This window comes from Acanthochromis polyacanthus, chromosome 7 (genome assembly GCF_021347895.1).
Source record: "Acanthochromis polyacanthus isolate Apoly-LR-REF ecotype Palm Island chromosome 7, KAUST_Apoly_ChrSc, whole genome shotgun sequence".
Lineage (NCBI taxonomy): Eukaryota > Metazoa > Chordata > Actinopteri > Pomacentridae > Acanthochromis > Acanthochromis polyacanthus.
This window is the reverse complement of record NC_067119.1, coordinates 8,491,930-8,512,075: the sequence shown is the minus strand read 5'-3', so window position 1 is coordinate 8,512,075 and position 20,146 is coordinate 8,491,930. Positions and strand designations below refer to the sequence as shown.

The 20,146-nt window shown below is 37.4% G+C and overlaps 1 long non-coding RNA gene across 3 annotated transcripts; it reads right to left on the bottom strand.

The window, feature by feature from the left end:
- Positions 1–3,638: 3,638 nt before the first annotated feature.
- Positions 3,639–19,055, bottom strand: LOC110968955 (uncharacterized). 3 transcript variants are annotated; one of them, XR_007943426.1, is made up of 6 exons: positions 18,881–19,053; positions 18,229–18,345; positions 10,438–10,527; positions 8,631–8,756; positions 8,414–8,526; positions 3,639–8,322 (listed from the first exon to the last, which is right to left on the bottom strand). It is a non-coding gene; the product is annotated as an uncharacterized LOC110968955 (long non-coding RNA). The 3 variants fall into 3 exon arrangements; XR_007943427.1 differs by having other exon boundaries at positions 8,631–10,527; positions 18,970–19,055; XR_007943425.1 differs by having other exon boundaries at positions 8,631–10,527.
- Positions 19,056–20,146: the final 1,091 nt, after the last annotated feature.

Genomic DNA, 20,146 nt, shown 5'->3' with positions numbered 1-20,146 from the left:
TCGTCCCAAATGTGACAAAAACGTCATAGTTTAGTATGTCGTCCAAAATGTGACATAAACATCATAGTTTAGTGTGTCGTCCATAATGTGACAAAAACGTCATAGTTTAGTATGTCGTCCAAAATGTGACAAAAACATCATAGTTTGGCATGTCGTCCAAAATGTCACCAAAAATGTCATAGTTTAGTATGTCGTCCAAAATGTCACCAAAAACGTCATAGTTTAGTATGTCGTCCAAAATGTCACCAAAAACGTCATAGTTTAGTATGTCGTCCCAAATGTGACAAAAACGTCATAGTTTAGTATGTCGTCCAAAATGTGACATAAACATCATAGTTTAGTATGTCGTCCAAAATGTGACAAAAACGTCATAGTTTAGTATGTCGTCCAAAATGTGACAAAAACGTCATAGTTTAGTATGTCATCCCAAATGTGACAAAAACGTCATAGTTTAGTATGTCGTCCCAAATGTGACAAAATCGTCATAGTTTAGTATGTCGTCCAAAATGTGACAAAAGCATCATAGTTTAGTATGTCGTCCAAAAAATGACAAAAACATCATAGTTTAGTATGTCGTCCCAAATGTGACAAAAACGTCATAATTTAGTATGTCGTCCCAAATGTGACAAAAGCATCATAGTTTGGTATGTTGTCCAAAATGTGACAAAAACATCATGGTTTAGTATGTCGTCCAAAAAATGACGAAAACGTCATAGTTTAGTATGTCATCCAAAAAATGACAAAACATCATAGTTTACTATGTCGTCCAAAATGTCACCAAAAACGTCATAGTTTAGTATGTCATCCAAAATATGACAAAAACATTATAGTTTAGTATGTCGTGCCAAAAGTGACAAAAACGTCATAGTTTAGTATGTCGTCCAAAATGTCACCAAAAACATCATAGTTTAGTATGTCGTCCAAAAAATGACAAAAAGGTTATAGTTTAGTATGTCGTCCAAAATGTGACACAAACGTCATAGATTAGTATGTCGTCCAAAATGTGACAAAAACGTCATAGTTTAGTATGTCGTCCAAAATGTCACCAAAAACGTCATAGTTTAGTATGTCGTCCAAAATGTCACCAAAAACGTCGTAGTTTAGTATGTCGTCCAAAATGTCACCAAAAACGTCGTAGTTTAGTAAGTCGTCCCAAATGTGACAAAAACATCATAGTTTAGTATGTCGTCCCAAATGTGACAAAAACGTCATAGTTTAGTATGTCGTCCAAAATGTCACCAAAAACGTCATAGTTTAGTATGTCATCCAAAATGTCACCAAAAACGTCGTAGTTTAGTATGTCGTCCAAAATGTGACAAAAAAATCATAGTTTAATATGTCGTCCCAAATGTGACAAAAACGTCATAGTTTAGTATGTCGTCCCAAATGTGACAAAAACGTCATAGTTTAGTATGTCATCCCAAATGTGACAAAAACGTCATAGTTTAGTATGTCGTCCCAAATGTGACAAAATCGTCATAGTTTAGTATGTCGTCCAAAATGTGACAAAAGCATCATAGTTTAGTATGTCGTCCAAAAAATGACAAAAACATCATAGTTTAGTATGTCGTCCCAAATGTGACAAAAACGTCATAATTTAGTATGTCGTCCCAAATGTGACAAAAGCATCATAGTTTGGTATGTTGTCCAAAATGTGACAAAAACATCATGGTTTAGTATGTCGTCCAAAAAATGACGAAAACGTCATAGTTTAGTATGTCATCCAAAAAATGACAAAACATCATAGTTTACTATGTCGTCCAAAATGTCACCAAAAACGTCATAGTTTAGTATGTCATCCAAAATATGACAAAAACATTATAGTTTAGTATGTCGTGCCAAAAGTGACAAAAACGTCATAGTTTAGTATGTCGTCCAAAATGTCACCAAAAACATCATAGTTTAGTATGTCGTCCAAAAAATGACAAAAAGGTTATAGTTTAGTATGTCGTCCAAAATGTGACACAAACGTCATAGATTAGTATGTCGTCCAAAATGTGACAAAAACGTCATAGTTTAGTATGTCGTCCAAAATGTGACAAAAACGTCATAGTTTAGTATGTCGTCCAAAATGTCACCAAAAACGTCATAGTTTAGTATGTCGTCCAAAATGTCACCAAAACGTTGTAGTTTAGTATGTCGTCCAAAATGTCACCAAAAACGTCGTAGTTTAGTAAGTCGTCCCAAATGTGACAAAAACATCATAGTTTAGTATGTCGTCCCAAATGTGACAAAAACGTCATAGTTTAGTATGTCGTCCAAAATGTCACCAAAAACGTCATAGTTTAGTATGTCATCCAAAATGTCACCAAAAACGTCGTAGTTTAGTATGTCGTCCAAAATGTGACAAAAAATCATAGTTTAATATGTCGTCCCAAATGTGACAAAAACGTCATAGTTTAGTATGTCGTCCCAAATGTGACAAAAACGTCATAGTTTAGTATGTCGTCCAAAATGTGACAAAAACATCATAGTTTAGTATGTCGTCCAAAATGTGACAAAAACGTCATAGTTTAGTATGTCGTCCCAAATGTGACAAAAACGTCATAGTGTCGTCCAACATGTCACCAAAAACGTCAGTTTCGTATGTCGTCCCAAATGTGACAAAAACATCATAGTTTAGTATGTCGTCCAAAATGTCACCAAAAACGTCATAGTTTAGTATGTCGTCCAAAATGTGAAAAAAAAGTCATAGTTTAGTATGTCGTCCAAAATGTGACAAAAACGTCATAGTTTAGTATGTCGTCCAAAATGTCACCAAAAACTTCATAGTTTAGTATGTCGTCACCAAAAACGTCAGTTTAGTATGTCGTCCAAAATGTTACAAAAACGTCATAGTTTTTTTTGTCGTCCAAAAAATGACAAAAACATCATCGTTTAGTATGTGGTCCAAAATATGACAAAAACATCATAGGTTAGTATGTTGTCCAACATATTACAACAAGGTGTCCAGATAGCTCAACTGGTTAAGAAGGTGCTTTGTATACAGAACTGTGTCAGAGACACAGGTTCGATTCCAGCTCCTGATCCTTTACTGTACAGGTTTCCTGTTTTCCTCTCTCAATGTTGATTAATTGAGAATGGAATAAAATTGTTCATGAAAATACAATACTTCAATTTCTAAATTGTACATAAATGTATGTGAATACAATGTTCCATGGGAATGTCAATATCCTTGGTGGAGGTCTGGGCACTGAGTGCCTTTCGAGTTTAGTATGACGTCCAAAATGTTACAAAAATGTCATAGTTTAGTCTGTCGTCCGAAAAAGGACAAGAAAAAGTCATAGTTTAGTAAGTCGCCCGAAAATGGACAACAAACGTCATAGTTTAGTATGACGCCCAAAAATGGGGTAAAAACGTCAGTTTAGTATGTCGTCCCAAATGTGACAAAAACGTCATAGTTTAGTATGTCGTCTGAAAATGGATAAAAACGTCATTTTTTGTTGGATAGAGGAGAATAAACGTCATAATTTAACGTCGTCCAAAATCTGACAAAAACGCCACAGTTTAGTATGTGTTCCAAAATATCATTACAGTTTTTCTCAGTTAAGACAGTGTTCCTGTAATATAGTACACATTTTCCAACACACTCCACAATATTTTCTTTATTTGTACACAATTCACAAAGCACGGCACACTTGTGTCAAAAGCGCACTTTATTGTCAAATTTTGAATTTTGTTTTCAAAATTCAGGTACATGAGCAGGTCCAGGTTCTGGTTCTGGTTCTGGATGTGGTCTGGGTCGCCCACATCCTCTTCTTGCAACATGGCCTCTTGCTCCTCTGACATCCACTGTGAACATTAAAACATCATATTTCACATTTTGTCACAAATGAGGTAAAAACATCATAGTTTAGTATGTCGTCCAAAATGTGACAAAAACGTCATAGTTTAGTATGTCGTCCAAAGTGTCACCAAAAACGTCATAGTTTAGTATGTCGTCCAAAAAGTGACAAAAACGTCATAGTTTAGTATGTCGTCCAAAATGTCACCAAAAACGTCATAGTTTGGTATGTCGTCCAAAATGTGACAAAAACGTCATAGTTTAGTATGTCGTCCAAAATGTCACCAAAAACGTCATAGTTTAATATGTCGTCCAAAATGTGACCAAAACATCATAGTTTAGTATGTCGTCCAAAATGTGACAAAATCGTCATAGTTTAGTATGTCGTCCAAAATGTGACGAAAACGTCATAGTTTAGTATGTCGTCCAAAATGTGACTAAATCGTCATAGTTTAGTATGTCGTCCAAAATGTCACCAAAAACGTCACAGTTTAGTATGTCGTCCAAAATGTGACAAAAACGTCATAGATTAGTATGTCGTCCAAAATGTGACAAAAACGTCATAGTTTGGTATGTCGTCCAAAATGTGACAAAAACATCCTAGTTTGGTATGTCGTCCAAAATGTGACAAAAACATCATAGTTTGGTATGTCGTCCAAAATGTGACAAAAACATCATAGTTTAGTATGTCGTCCCAAATGTGACAAAAACGTCATAGTTTAGTATGTCGTCCAAAATGTCACCAAAAACGTCATAGTTTAGTATGTCGTCCAAAATGTCACCAAAAACGTCATAGTTTAGTACGTCATCCAAAATGTCACCAAAAACGTCGTAGTTTAGTATGTCGTCCAAAATGTGACAAAAAAAATCATTGTTTAGTATGTCGTCCCAAATGTGACAAAAACGTCATAGTTTAGTATGTCGTCCAAAATGTGACAAAAACATCATAGTTTAGTATGTCGTCCAAAATGTGACAAAAAATCATAGTTTAATATGTCGTCCCAAATGTGACAAAAACGTCATAGTTTAGTATGTCGTCCCAAATGTGACAAAAACGTCATAGTTTAGTATGTCGTCCAAAATGTGACAAAAACATCATAGTTTAGTATGTCGTCCAAAATGTGACAAAAACGTCATAGTTTAGTATGTCGTCCCAAATGTGACAAAAACGTCATAGTTTAGTATGTCATCCCAAATGTGACAAAAACGTCATAGTGTCGTCCAACATGTCACCAAAAACGTCAGTTTCGTATGTCGTCCCAAATGTGACAAAAACGTCATAGATTAGTATGTCATCCAAAATGTGACACAAACGTCATAGATTAGTATGTCGTCCAAAATGTGACAAAAACGTCATAGTTTAGTATGTCGTCCAAAATGTGACAAAAACGTCAGTTTAGTACGTCATCCAAAATGTCACCAAAAACGTCGTAGTTTAGTATGTCGTGCCAAAAGCGACAAAAACATCATAGTTTAGTATGTCGTCCAAAATGTGACAAAAACATCATAGTTTAGTATGTCATCGAAAAAATGACAAAAAGGTTATAGTTTAGTATGTCGTCCAAAATGTCACCAAAAACGTCATAGTTTAGTATGTTGTCCAAAATGTGACAAAAACATCATAGTTTAGTATGTCGTCCAAAATGTGAAAAAAACGTCATAGTTTAGTATGTCGTCCCAAATGTGAGAAAAACGTCATCGTTTGGTATGTCGTCCAAAATGTGACAAAAACATCATAGTTTAGTATGTCGTCCAAAAAATGACGAAAACGTCATAGTTTAGTATGTCATCGAAAAAATGACAAAACATCATAGTTTACTATGTCGTCCAAAATGTGACAAAACCGTCATAGTTTAGTTTGTTGTTCAAAATGTGACAAAATCGTCGTAGTTTAGTATGTCGTCCAAAATGTCACCAAAAATGTCATAGTTTAGTATGTCGTCCAAAATGTCACCAAAAACGTCAGTTTAGTATGTCGTCCAAAATGTGACAAAAACGTCATAGTTTAGTTTGTTGTTCAAAATGTGACAAAATCGTCGTAGTTTAGTATGTCGTCCAAAATGTCACCAAAAATGTCATAGTTTAGTATGTCATCCAAAATGTCACCAAAAACGTCAGTTTAGTATGTCGTCCAAAATGTGACAAAAACGTCATAGTTTAGTATGTTGTCCAAAATGTGACAAAATCGTCGTAGTTTAGTATGTCGTCCAAAATGTGACAAAAACGTCAGTTTAGTACGTCATCCAAAATGTCACCAAAAACGTCGTAGTTTAGTATGTCGTGCCAAAAGCGACAAAAACATCATAGTTTAGTATGTCGTCCAAAATGTGACAAAAACATCATAGTTTAGTATGTCATCGAAAAAATGACAAAAAGGTTATAGTTTAGTATGTCGTCCAAAATGTCACCAAAAACGTCATAGTTTAGTATGTTGTCCAAAATGTGACAAAAACATCATAGTTTAGTATGTCGTCCAAAATGTGAAAAAAACGTCATAGTTTAGTATGTCGTCCCAAATGTGAGAAAAACGTCATCGTTTGGTATGTCGTCCAAAATGTGACAAAAACATCATAGTTTAGTATGTCGTCCAAAAAATGACGAAAACGTCATAGTTTAGTATGTCATCGAAAAAATGACAAAACATCATAGTTTACTATGTCGTCCAAAATGTGACAAAACCGTCATAGTTTAGTTTGTTGTTCAAAATGTGACAAAATCGTCGTAGTTTAGTATGTCGTCCAAAATGTCACCAAAAATGTCATAGTTTAGTATGTCATCCAAAATGTCACCAAAAACGTCAGTTTAGTATGTCGTCCAAAATGTGACAAAAACGTCATAGTTTAGTATGTTGTCCAAAATGTGACAAAATCGTCGTAGTTTAGTATGTCGTCCAAAATGTCACCAAAAATGTCATAGTTTAGTATGTCATCCAAAATGTCACCAAAAACGTCAGTTTAGTATGTCGTCCAAAATGTGACAAAAACATCATAGTTTAGTATGTCGTCCAAAATGTGACAAAAACGTCATAGTTTAGTATGTCGTCCAAAACCTCACCAAAAACGTCAGTTTAGTATGTCGTCCAAAAAGTGACAAAAACATCATCATTTAGAATGTCGTCCAAAATGTCACCAAAAACGTCATAGTTTAGTATGTCGTCCAAAAAATTTAAAAAAACGTCATAGTTTAGTATGTCTTCCAAAATGTGACAAAAACGTCATAGTTTAGTATGTCAAAAAAAATGCCATTTTTTCAACGTCGTAAAAACATGCCATACAATGAAATAATGTAAAGTAGGCCGTGATAAACACTATAGAGCAGTTTTCTTTGAAAAAAAATCATCATGAATTTTATCCAAAAAAAGTCATAGTATACTATGTCGAAAAAAATGCCATTTTTTTTCAACATGTCGTAAAAGCATGCCATATCATGAAATAATGGTTAGCGGATACGCCACGGCGGCCATATCGAATACATTACGATGCAGTCATCTCAGTTCCCTAGGAATGGTCTCATATGATTCCTTGATCTTGAAAACCTGAGTATAGACACCATTTTCATTGCTCTAGCATGTTCACTTCTGCCAATATTGGGCAAAAAAAGATTTCTGGTAATGGCTGCCTTAATTAGCATATTACTCGAAATGCCCAAAGGTGACGCGATGTCATCAAGTGGATTCTCAATTGGGACCATCTGGGCTACCAGAATCTGCAAAGAAAAAAAACTTTATCAGTCGGATCCACGTCCAACCCCACGGCACCCGGACTAGTGTTCCTGATAACACCAAGCAGCCACCTGGACAGCCAATAGGAACACAGCTTACTGAAGTCGAGAGGGCTGGCTTAGTGAAGTAAGTTTAGTTTAAAGTTGAAGCAGAAAGTTAACAAAGAAGTTGAAAACCACATTCTGATACCTGAAATCTCTGAGTTTTCACACAAAGAACACCTGAACATGTCAAACTGGTTCCATAGTAGAACCTTCACTGTAAAAACGTCATAGTATGGTGTGCTACTCCACATTATGCACATTTATCACTAAAAGGATTGTTTAAAGGAATATTTAAACTATTATTTTCATTATTTAATAATCTGTTATCAGTCAGAACCCTAGCAAATTTTTTTCCATCAGTTTTTTTTAATGGAAGTCACAAATAAAGGAGCTCTTGGTTTTTACTGGCGTTACTGAGTCAAAAGCTGCTGTTTTAACACAGACACGTTCACATGCATCCACAAACCTCCCACCACTCAAACACCCACAGACACGCGGCCGGCTGGGCAGAGGCTCGGCGGCGTCCTCAGACCCACGAGTTGGGGAGTCGTTGAACTCGTTGGTCCGGTTTGAAGGCCTCCATGTGGTCCAGTAGAAGTCCATGTAGTCGGTGTCGGCTTTGAACCCCAGCGACTGGCCGCCATCAGATGGACCGGCTCATCCTTGTAGGACTCCTCCTGTAGCCTTGAGGGGACCACAGGAACATTCAGTAGCTGTTGGAGTTCTTCCTGTCAGGCTCGTGGTAGAACGGCTCTGAAGTATCTTGTACTCATCTGCAGCAATCAAACAGCCTAAACTGTTAACGGCGGAGTAAAGAAGCAAACTCAGACATAGATTTATTAACTTGGAGCCATTTGTTCATACATGTGGCTGCACAGGAGGCCGTCCAATCAGGTTAGAGGTCTTCACTCTGTAGGTTGTTTGGTGAGACTCTTGGACCTCCATCAGCTGATGTGGATGCTTGATGGTCTTCCTCTCTAGTGGCAAATGATTCATCCATGAATTCAGCAGCTACAGACTGAAATGAAGTTCATGCTGCCGTTACTGAATTCCTGTTCCAGATCAGATGTTCAGAGCTCACCTTGAATGCATGCCGTCTGCTGTCTGATAGTTTTTCCTCATCGTTGTCTTCAATAAAGTCTTTTTCCTCATGTCAGGATGTGGTGAGATTCCTTCTCAGTCGCTGCAGACGTCCCTCATCGTGCATCTCCAGAGAAGAAACAGAAAAACTGGTCACTGCTTCAGCATCACAAACGCTCTCCAGCCATGAGTGTGTTTCAGGAATTAATTCATTGTGTTGTGAACTTTGAAGAAGCAGAAACTTTACAGCTGCCAAAGATATGAGCTCCAATTCTGGATGTTTAGGAAATGAAGTTTATCCAATGAATAACTGATTTTTGCTGATAACTCATTAAACTACTGAAGAAACCCAACATAAAAACCTGTAAACTCTCAGGCAGCTTCTGGTAAAGTTTGTCTATAATTCTATCATCGCGTTCTGGAACCAGGACTCTGCAGAAGTTCCTTCAGATACTTGTGTGTTTCTATTTAAGGCCTCAGGTTTGAACATATAGCAGAGGCTTAGAAAGGAGTGATTTTAATATTTAAATCAGTCCAGTCAATGTTTGGAGTAAAAATTATTTAAATTTTGATTCATAGATTTGCGTCGAATAATATTGTCGAGTCTCACTTAAATACATCCAAATTAGTTCAGTGTGTTTACATTTTATAGAATATTTGATTTCTTAATCTCAATACTGTATCTGACCCTAAATATTATGATGTAATTTTAAATACTATTGTCGTACAGAATCGTAAGCTTTAATCAGCTAAACTTGCATAATAAATATCACTGCACAGTCTTAACCTGAACATTCATATTATTGCAGTAAATTTACATAAATCATGATCTTCTAGAGTCTTAACTGGAATATTTCTAATGTGAATCTTTTTGTATTGTGTTGATAAACAACAATAACCCGACTTTCAGACAATATTTATTGTCTGTGATTGTGAGACTAAATTTCTCCACATTCTGGCTGTAGGAATAAATAAAAATAAAACCTGTTCATTTCCACATTATGCACATTTATTTATTCTTAATATCTCAGACTGAATGGTAGCTGTCAGTAAAAACAAACTCATCTGCTGGACTCCATCCCATAATGAAACATGGACAGAATTTAACACTCATGTATCCATGGCAACGCTAAAGTTTCTGCTTCTTAACAAAGTTCACAACAAAAGTAAAGATTTTAATGTAAAACTTCAGGGATGACTGCTAACAGAAGTATTCTGATCAGTACTTCATGATCAATATCAGGACAGATGTTCCAACTCCAGACGTTCCATTAAACTGCAGTTATTCACAGAGAAATTAAAACATCACATTCCTCATAAAAACTAGATGGGACTTTTATTAAATAAAGTGTTGGTGAATAAACAGTGTAATTAAATGAGGAGATGTGAGACTTCCACAGCATGGATCACCATCAACTGGATCTGCTGTAGATTCAGAGCTGAATGTCAGAATGAACTGAGAAAGAAAAGCTGCTTTGAGCTGCAACATTATGCTCTGACAATCCAACACCATCATAGTTTTCATCTACTTGTTTTGCTCCAGCATGCTGTGAAGTTCAGTTTTTACCTGAATCAATACAGAGATTCTATTTCCAACCAAGACTGGAATAAAAATTAGAATGTCATGAGATTATGAATGCAACTAAATCCTTTCAGATGGAAGGATTTACTTCTAAGTTCTAGTTCAAGTTTCAGTTGGAGCACGTTGCATTCACAAAGAAAAACAGCGATACCTTCACAGCAGCATTTAATAAACCTAAAGCTTCCCTGTTGGCTCATTGGTGGAGTTTGTTACAGAGCATCTGAACCTTAAATCCAGTGAGAGGACCATCTTCAGTCAGAGAACTTCAAGACCTTCATCGGCTGGACCAGATGTGGCATCAGCTCCCTCTGAACATCTGGATGACAGGAGAAAAGACAGAAATCAAAGACAGATCAAATACAATTTATTCACTTTTATCATTGTATAAAAGTAGCATGAACTTTATTAAAACTGGACATCAATAAGGAAAGTAAATGTTTTTATCTCATGTTGAAGTTAAATTTAAAATCAATTTTAATGACAGTTTATCCTGAGAGGAGTGAGAATGAAGCTTTTCTTTCCTTTCTCGAATATTCCCTCAAAATATTCTGTTTATTATTGGCTTAAGAATCATTTTTCTTTACTTATTTATTTTTAGATACATCAGACTGAAGCACTTTGCTGGTTTGAAGATAATTTCGTGTACAATGACAATAAAGACCTTCTATTCTAACATTTTGCTAAAAAAAAAGAACTGCAAATCTTCTCAACCATCTCTCAGTTTGCAAAATTCCAACTGTGACAAACAATCATCTGATGTAGTTTTTAGAATATTTACTGAACCAGCCCTGGAATTAATAAAAATCTGTATATGGATATGATTTTCTCTGATGGGACCACTATGGAAGCCGTAGTATTTATGAACCATCCTCTGAAGGGAAAGATTGGGTCTTCATTCAGGTGGACAAAAAAATGCTCTCAAAAAAACAACTGCATACAATAAAGTAAATCTCTTCTGCATTGCACACATACCACACTTTCGTATAACTCCGGATGTCAAAGTAAAGGCTAAATAAAGTTACTGGGATCCATCCTCTGTAAAACTACAAATGGACATTAAAGTATATCATCACATCTGACAGTTGCAGATATTTATGCCTAAATCAAAGACCGACAGACCGCACTAAAATCTTTACTATAAATGTGTCACATGCCAAAAGGGGTTTTGGCAGGAAAAGTCTTGCTCCAAAATGTCAGTGTAACCTTGGGGTTTTTTATTAGTTATTTGTTACTGGTGTCAAGGGACTGAATTTCATAGACGGCTCAGTCAGTTAGGCATCACTAATTTGGAGTCTCTTTCAAAAAAAAAAACTAAACTAGCATTGTATCAGGTATTGAAATTTAAATCTACATCGAAGGTCATTTCGAAACTACACAGTAGTCTTATTGACGATGTTGCTCAGCTTTGGCATATTTGTAGCCTAGCCGCGCTAGACAACCCACGGCAACAAATTTAATTCTCTGCCAGGGTGGGTCTAGTTACCCTCCATAAGGCTCGAGGTTGGATGCTCCTAAAACTGGCCGGACGAATCACCATGAAATGTAGAGTCAGAAGGCGGGCGTAACTAAGTGACGACAGAGGCGTGACGATTCTGACAGAAACAACCGGAAACAACTAGCCTAGCCGCGCTACACAACCCACAGCAACAAATTTAATTCTCTGCCAGGGTCGACAACAAAAACGACAAGTCGTTGAGCTCCATTAGCACCGACTCTGAATAATCTTTCTGTTAACATGTCTGTAATATACTTGAGCTTCACCCATTGACTGTACAAATAAGGCTTCACCGAACTACCGCATCCTCTGATTTCCGGCACTCTAGGAGCCTATTCGTTGCGCTGATAGGTTGTATACCTACCCAAATGTTGCAGAGTGATTTGATAGACAACCTTTTAGCCCACCTCCCTCCCTGTCGAGCGTGCCTAGACCCTTGCGTCTTCAGAGCATGGGTCTAGCGCGGCTAGGCTAGCATATTGGCATTCTGATGTATTTTTTTGTCTTTTCTACTTGTCATTAAAACCTCTCAAGAGTCAGTTCTGTTTACCAGTTTAAAAATGAGATTCACATTTTGTGAGAGAAACAGCAGCTGCAACATTTCCCCTGGAAATAGCATGAGGTCTGCATGACAGTGACACCTCCAATATAAATAGCTTAAAAGAAAATCCAAGAAATTGTGAAAAACGCTATGAAATACATATTAGACATGTACCTAAACAGCAGCAACTTAAGACATCCTTAGATATAAAACAGATTTACTCCTAGACAAAACCGAGGGAACATATTTGCAATTCCTGGCAGGGTGATTATATTGCAACTTTTAGAGATTTTTTTTCACACATTAATCCATCAGAACCACCAATAATGATCATTTTGTGAGTCCTTTCCATATTTTCTCAACCCGAGGAACCAAAGACAGCGCGAGGCCTCGTCAGAGTGAGTAACGGTTTGGTCGTTCCCAGAGGGAGAGGGAATAGGAAAATATTTCATTTCTTTTGTCTCGACATTAATCAGTTGCCAAATGCCTCAAGGTGAACAGTGGTAATCAAAAGGAAATAACTGGCATCACATTCATCTTCTTCTGTGCAAAAACCTTGGAGACAAACAGGAAAAAAAAACAGTCGAATAGTTCCTCCCAAACAGCCGCCATTGACCAGAAAACCATTACAGTGACCCGATGATCAATGGAGGTCAGAAAATGAAGCTTCCCAACGAACACATAAATCACAACATAAGAAAAAGAAGAAGAGGCACTTGTCGGTTTCTATGTGGTGATGTTAAAGTCAGAATCCTTGTTTTTTCTTGACTAAAGAAGCCAGATTCATCCCAGATTCCTGTGGGATCACTGACTCAGTAACTTCATTACTCAACCCCAGCGCAGACACTGTTGCATCAGTCCGCGAATGTCTTTGTTGCTCGGCGGGACAATCCCCCTCCTTACCAAAGCTTAAAGGCTTTTCATTCAAAAAAGAAAAAAAAAATCTTTATGCTGCTTCAAAAGAACGAGCCAAGGGTTTGACATGCTTCTTATGTTGTATGATTCCAAACAAAGGGATGCCACGAGCCGGGACACGAAAACACGTCTTGAAAACATTCAGGATAATACCGAAGAGCTGCGTGGAAGTCATGCTAATCTCATCACAGCTGCACAAACAAAACAGGCAATTGATCATGCTCTTCTCTGCACTAAACCTAAGCTGATATGGTGCAATACCATTTGTAATCAAATTTATTTATAGAGGAGAGTAGATTAGAGAGCAAATAAAAGTTTGTTCTGGGGATCTCCCAACAAAACAATAAAAAAAAAAACAATATTTGCGAGGGAATGAAAGCAATGTTTATGCAGGGAAACACTGAATGTTAAATCGCTAATTGCTTGCCAGGCAGGTTTGTAATGTGTACTTGAGCGCCGATAACAAATGTGCGTGGAAACATGGAAACTAATGGTTCGAAATGAGGCCCAATCGTAGAATTAAAAGGCCGCACGTTCTGCCAACGCTTCCAACCGTCCTCGCTCTCCCGGGCATTTGAGCACAACAGATCATTATCATTTCCCCAATAAGGTGCAGCGCACATTTGCACTATCCAAATAAGTTAATTGTCAAGGGACCATCTGCAGGGCTTGCCAATCATCATAAATTTCCCCCGCTGATGGCAGATCGCTGGTTTCTGATCCACACAAGCGGCCAGATCTGTGAAATTGCAGCACTGTAATTTGTATCATTGCGGCATCGTTGTTTTCGACGGGGGGACATTAGCAGTCGCATCAGGCCACGATGTTTCTCGCAGAGAGGGAGTGATTAGAAGGACTGGTTCACACAGCAGTGGCAGGAGAAAAAAAATGCAGACATTTCTCATCCATTACTGATGAGCCTGTTTAGCTTCTACACATGAAAGCAAAGCAGAGATCTGGGCTTATTGATGGGTTTTTTCCCCCCTCTTCTTTCATTCTCAAATTTTCACGAGGGCAGAATTAGGATTGTTTAAATGCTTTTTTTTGTTCAAGCCTTTATATCATCCAGGGTAATCAATAGTAAACAAAGGTGCAGGAGAACGAAGTCATTTAAGGAAGCTCGGGATGATCAATTGCACTGAGCAGAGTTACTGTGAGCCGCAAATGAATACACATCTCTGAAACGGATCCATTTTACTTTCATTAGAAACACAAAACTTTCTGTGTTCTTGCTTCTCTGCCTCCCACAAATAAATTGACACATTGTCCACCAAACTAAATGTTCTCATATCAGTCAAAAGTCAAAGAGAAAAAGATGAAACTTCCAAATGGAGCTGTGGTTTAGCATTTGCAAAAAAGAAAAAAAGTTTGACTTCAGCAAGACGCAGCATTTGATCTTCACAATGATACGCAAGGAGACTTTCCTCCCCAAGAAATCCGTGTGTCAGCAGCCTTTATAGCAAACTAAACTTGAATATTAACGGGGGGGGGGCAGTTACATAACAGGAATCTAAGCAGCCAAACATGGCTCATCCTTCAGCCGACTTCCTTTTTAAAAAAAAAAAAAAAAAGCACAGGAACAACACGTCTGTCCTGCTCAGGCCTCATCTGCCAGCTCAGGAGATGAAGAAGTAATCAGCGGACTTCCAGGAAATCAAACAATGTTATATTTCCTCCCTAGAAGACGAGTCATTCAGGTTGACCCCCAGAGGCTGAGGCCAGTTTGCTGATCTGAGCGAGGAGCCCGTTTGATGCCATCGGTCCTGGATTTTATGGCAGCAGATGGAGCTTTCGCTGCTGCCAGAGGTTTTATTTCTCACCGCTGATTTTATTTATCTCGTGTGTCTATGTGTGTGATCATTTTGGATGGAAAAAAATTCTTTGGCGTTTTCTGGCTTTCTGCTCTAATGACAGTACTTCAATCAGGGCTTTGCAACTGTCGGAGTAATTACACATGCAACACCCAAAAATTCATTTGAAATAACAAGGCGACAATACCCAAAACTAGCTTTTTTTTTTTACGAAAGTCTGCCAATCACAAAGCACTGTTAAAATACTCCTGATTGAAGAGGAAAAGGTAATTCCCCAAACCCAGTGTAGTTTGTTGGTTAATTTCATTAGTAGTTGTCTTGACTCAGATTGATGCCATCTGTTGCCCTGCTTTTTTTTGTTGAATTCAAACATAATTTTAAAGTAATTCAGTGGCAGAAAAATGTAGTAGAAAACAGAAAACACTCACATACATTGTCTGCTCTATACAGCAGGAGATGTAGTTTTATTCTACATTAAGAGCAGTGTGAGAAGTCAAAAAGTCTCCTGATAGAAACACACATTTACCTTTTTAATTGCCAGTTTAAGACTGCCAGTAGTGATGGAAAACAAAATAATTTCAAGTGAACTTTGAGAACTTGTTAAGCTTAATGACGTTTAGGTGCATTACTGAATTGTATTTTACTTCATAATATTTTTATCCAACAAGAAGGTGAGGGTTTTTTGAAAGTAGCTCAACATATTGAAGCCAATGCGCAGTGTTTTGTGCCTTTCTCTGCAGATTCCACTGTTAAATGTCACATTTTGGACCCCATATGCTACATTGACTGACCGTTATTGTAAAGTATTTTGGCTGACTTCATGCCGTTTTCTTACTGGTACTAGCATCAACATTTTAATGCAATTTGGAAACTAGTCTTTTTGGAAGTCATTCAGTAAATAAGCAAGAAAAATCTGGGGAGACTTCAAGGAAACCAACCTGCCAAGAGAAACTCATTAGACCTTGCAAAATCTGCTTCACATCTTGTGTGTAAACTTATCTGACATCACATAAGCTACAGTATTTAAACGTAAGCTGTCCTGTATTAGCAAGTGCAATAAATCAACAGGGCAGTCAGTTGTTAAATCAGCTGTAGAATCAATGTTGGACTACACTCAAAACTGCACAAATGCATATTTTGTATTTTATGTTAACCCTCTGCACCCAAAATCTACAGACAGGATAAAAAGGGTTATGTTTAAAAAGTTACCAAAACTGCACCATTTATCAGAACCAGAAAACGTAAAATCAGGAAAGTATGTCGGGTTCGACGACTGAAATAATCAAATGAAGCGTGCGATATCGCCAGAAACCCAGATCTAAGCTTAAAATTGGGATATTTAATTAAAACCACTTTTGTCTAAGAAGAAAGCGAGTTCATCAGATATCACATTAAAACTGTTCATCACTCAGTTTCCTCATTCAACACATTTTCTCACTAAGAAGCAGATAAAGCATATTCAATATAGGCTCTATGTGCTTTGGACTGTGCTTATGTTTGACCTGTTAAACTCTATTATTGCTTTAACTATATGTCCACCATATAAACCGTGATGGCAGAAACCTTGTCCCAGATCCATAAGAGAAATATTACTATACATTCAGAAGTGCACCTGCCCAAATAAAGTCTACAGACACCTAAAGTTAAAAACAAAAGGTTGTTGGTAACACTAGATCATAAATCTGCAATGTGACTGATCTTATCTCTGAGGCACAACACCTCTAGCTCTTCTTCACATTTATAAGGCTTGCATGACAGAAAATATTTGATCTGATAAAGATATAGTCTTTTTTGTGGAGACTTTGTCAATCAGGAGGAGTCTGTATGTCGCCACACAGTCCTAAAAAATTACTTTAAATGGTAAAAAAATGAATAAAATCTGCACTCATGGTTATGAAAAGTCCTTGTAAACCCCTGCAACACTGATTGAGGTACAGTAACATAGCATTCACAGCAAAAGGCTCAAAGGTGCTCTTCTGCTTAATAAGATTCAGTTGGAGAAAATCCCAAACATTTCACCATTGCAAAGCTCTTAATTGAAAGCTTAAGGTCACATCCAGCGAAAGGCCACTTGTAGTCAATTTAACGAGAAGTGTGCAACGTCTCAAATGTGGCGAGTGAGGATCTCAGCGTTTAGGTACGTGACCCTCCGCCCGCCTGTGGACATCAACCAGTCAGATCCCTCTGCAGGGATGGATTATACCTCACGACTGCAGATCCAGACGCTTTGTGCTGCAGTGGTGCTGCAGGAGACGGAGAAGAGGATTACAGTGAGTGCAGACACAAGGCTACGCATTATGTGTGTTCCCTCTGCAAATTTATCAAAAACTACAGTAGTCTCCTTAATAATATTGTATTTATTTAAGCAGACTGTCTCTGGTCTGGAACACAAAGTTTTAACAGAAGATGAGAAAATGGGCTGCAGCAAGGCAAAGGATTGTAAAGACATTGTGTAGATCATAGGTTTCCACATGAAATGTAAAGCAGTGTCTTAAAGGCTGATGATAATGCCTTGGATTGTGGCTAATTATGTAAAATTTGTGGTGAGTGTAGACGGATGCATCGATTCACTTTTTAATTTATCTGAAACCTATTCCTTCTGTCTGATGCTACCTTAAAAAAAAAAAAAAAAAAAAAGGTGAAATCTCAAACAACAGCCACTGAGTCAACTGCTGCTTTCCAGTCAAGACAGCAGACTGGCATTGCAGATTAATCAGACTTAGAACTCAGAACGGTTTACTGTCTGCCAAGCGGGTTTTCCCATACAACGAATTTCACTTGGAGTTTCAGTGCATTACAGTAAACGGTAGGATACCGATTAAAATAGTGTTGCCAGTTAGTAGGCAGTAAGTATTACAAGGCAATTAATAAGCAGTGCTACAAGGCCAACTTGAAGTGTGTGTAACCCTCCCTTTCGGTTCTAACACTTTAAGGTTCAGGTTTGGGAGGGAATTTTGTTAAGGATACAGTCACCCCAAAACACACAATGACAACTGATTGCAAATTTGTAGGAACAAATATATTGAACCCCCGTATAAAATTCAGCTCATGAATGTTGAAACGACCAAAACATTGTATCCACTGACAGTTCATGATAATCACAATTAAGTCCACCAACTGTTCCAAGAATAAAAATGTCTTTTTTTCATCCACAACTGGCGAGCCAGGCAAATCAAACAAAAACCCCTGGGGCAGCAAATAAAATAAATAAATAAATAAATAAACTAAAAAATTGTGCACTCAGGAAAATCCTACCCTTATAATGAATGTCCAACGAGACGTTCGATGTGATGGAGATGGAGATGTGGACGTGGATGGACATCAAGGCACAGTGGCAGACGGACGAAGATCAAAGTCCCGCTGAAGAGAATCCTCAGAAAAACCAGAACACATGGATGTGCAGGGTAATTACTCAAACAATCCATAAAAGGTGTCCAATACATTTATTTCAATAAAGTTGCCATTCTACCAAATCTTTCTTGTTTCATAACAGGCTGTACACATAACAATACAACATATCATAGATGAACAATGTAACCTTCTGAATTTAAATGCATTCTTCCCTCAGCCTACAGCCGATAATTCCAACACATTTTACAGTTTAACACATTACTAGGGCTCAGTAACTCACAGACCAGCCGCATGAAATGTGCAGATGCAGCATTTAACTAGCCAGCGCTGAGTGACGACTCTTTATTTTACACAGTAAATTACTCAAGTAGCAACAACATACTACTCAGTAAACACCTAAAACAGTTAACAGATATCAATAGAACTCATTTAATCACTACCAAAGTTATCCCGACTGTTTTTAGACAGACTAAAGGGCTCCTGTTTCCCGTTTATAGCTTCACTTTGCTAGCGTTAGCATGCTATGGTAAAACCTTGAAGAACACCCATAACTTACCGAAATATCGATTTCTACGTGGTTCAAAGATGTCTAGTGATTCTCGTCTACTTCCATAACGTTTGCAGTTAACTTTAGTGTCAAAATACCTCTTTTATGGTTTGTTTTCTGAGTAAACCCAGCTCTCGCTCGAGCATAGCATCCACACAGGACTCGGTGTGGTAACAGAGAGCACAGATGGCGTATTTCGGTAAGATAGCCACCCCTAGCACTTTTTCGCGCACTAAGAAAACTTATCAAATTCAGTCTTAAGGAATATAACGGCCTTCTACTACCACTTTGTGGTCAATTTAAGGTACTGATTCTCCTAAGAAAAAAGGCAAATTAAAGAACTAACTTGAAATACCAGCTAAAAACACATTATTACCTGAGGTTATCTACCTGGGTTACATGTGCAGGAATGTGCAATTATATTTCACTCAAGAATGTGCCATGTTGCATAGTATGTAAAGTAAACAACTTGAAATGTGCAAAAAATGTAAAAAATGTGCGTTAAGGTAGCCCATACAGTCAGTGTCTATGGTGGGGGGATTTACTCGGCAACTTCAAATAATAAGGTTAAGACGCCACGGTATGATTTATGTATGTATGAGTATGTCAAATATTACATAATTATAGTTATACAATTGTGCAACGTTTTAAAATACAAATTGACTTGACTACACTACCATTCGAAAGTTTCACAGTTTCCATGAAAACTCACACTTTTATTCATAAGCCAACATAATTGCACAAGGGTTTTCCATTAATCACTTAGCCTTTCAACACCATTAGCTAACACAATGTAGCATTAGAACACAGGAGTGACGGTTGCTGGAAATGTTCCTCTGTACCCCTCTGAACAGTCATTTACAATGTATTTCTGATTTATTTGATGTTATCTTCGTTGACAAAAACTGGTTTTCTTTCAAAAATAAGGACATTTCGAAGTGACCCCAAACTTTTGAACAGTAGTGTACATTAAATTGTAAGGCTAAGACCCTACAATATTATAATTTAGTGTTTTACCTGACCAATTTAAAATTCCCTGATGAATATAAAGATTCCAGATAAGCAGCATATTTGCAACAATAGAGAGAAAAAACTTCAGTAGAACCAAGCTCAGGGAGGGCAGATATCTGCCTCGGCTGGTCAGGTTGAGGGTAAGGGACAGACATAAAGGATAGCAGAGATGAACAAACAATAAGACAAGAGAAAAAACACTAGAAAGGATCTACAACTCGGAACTTTGCAGAATTAGAGTCAGAAACAGGTGAAATGAGGACA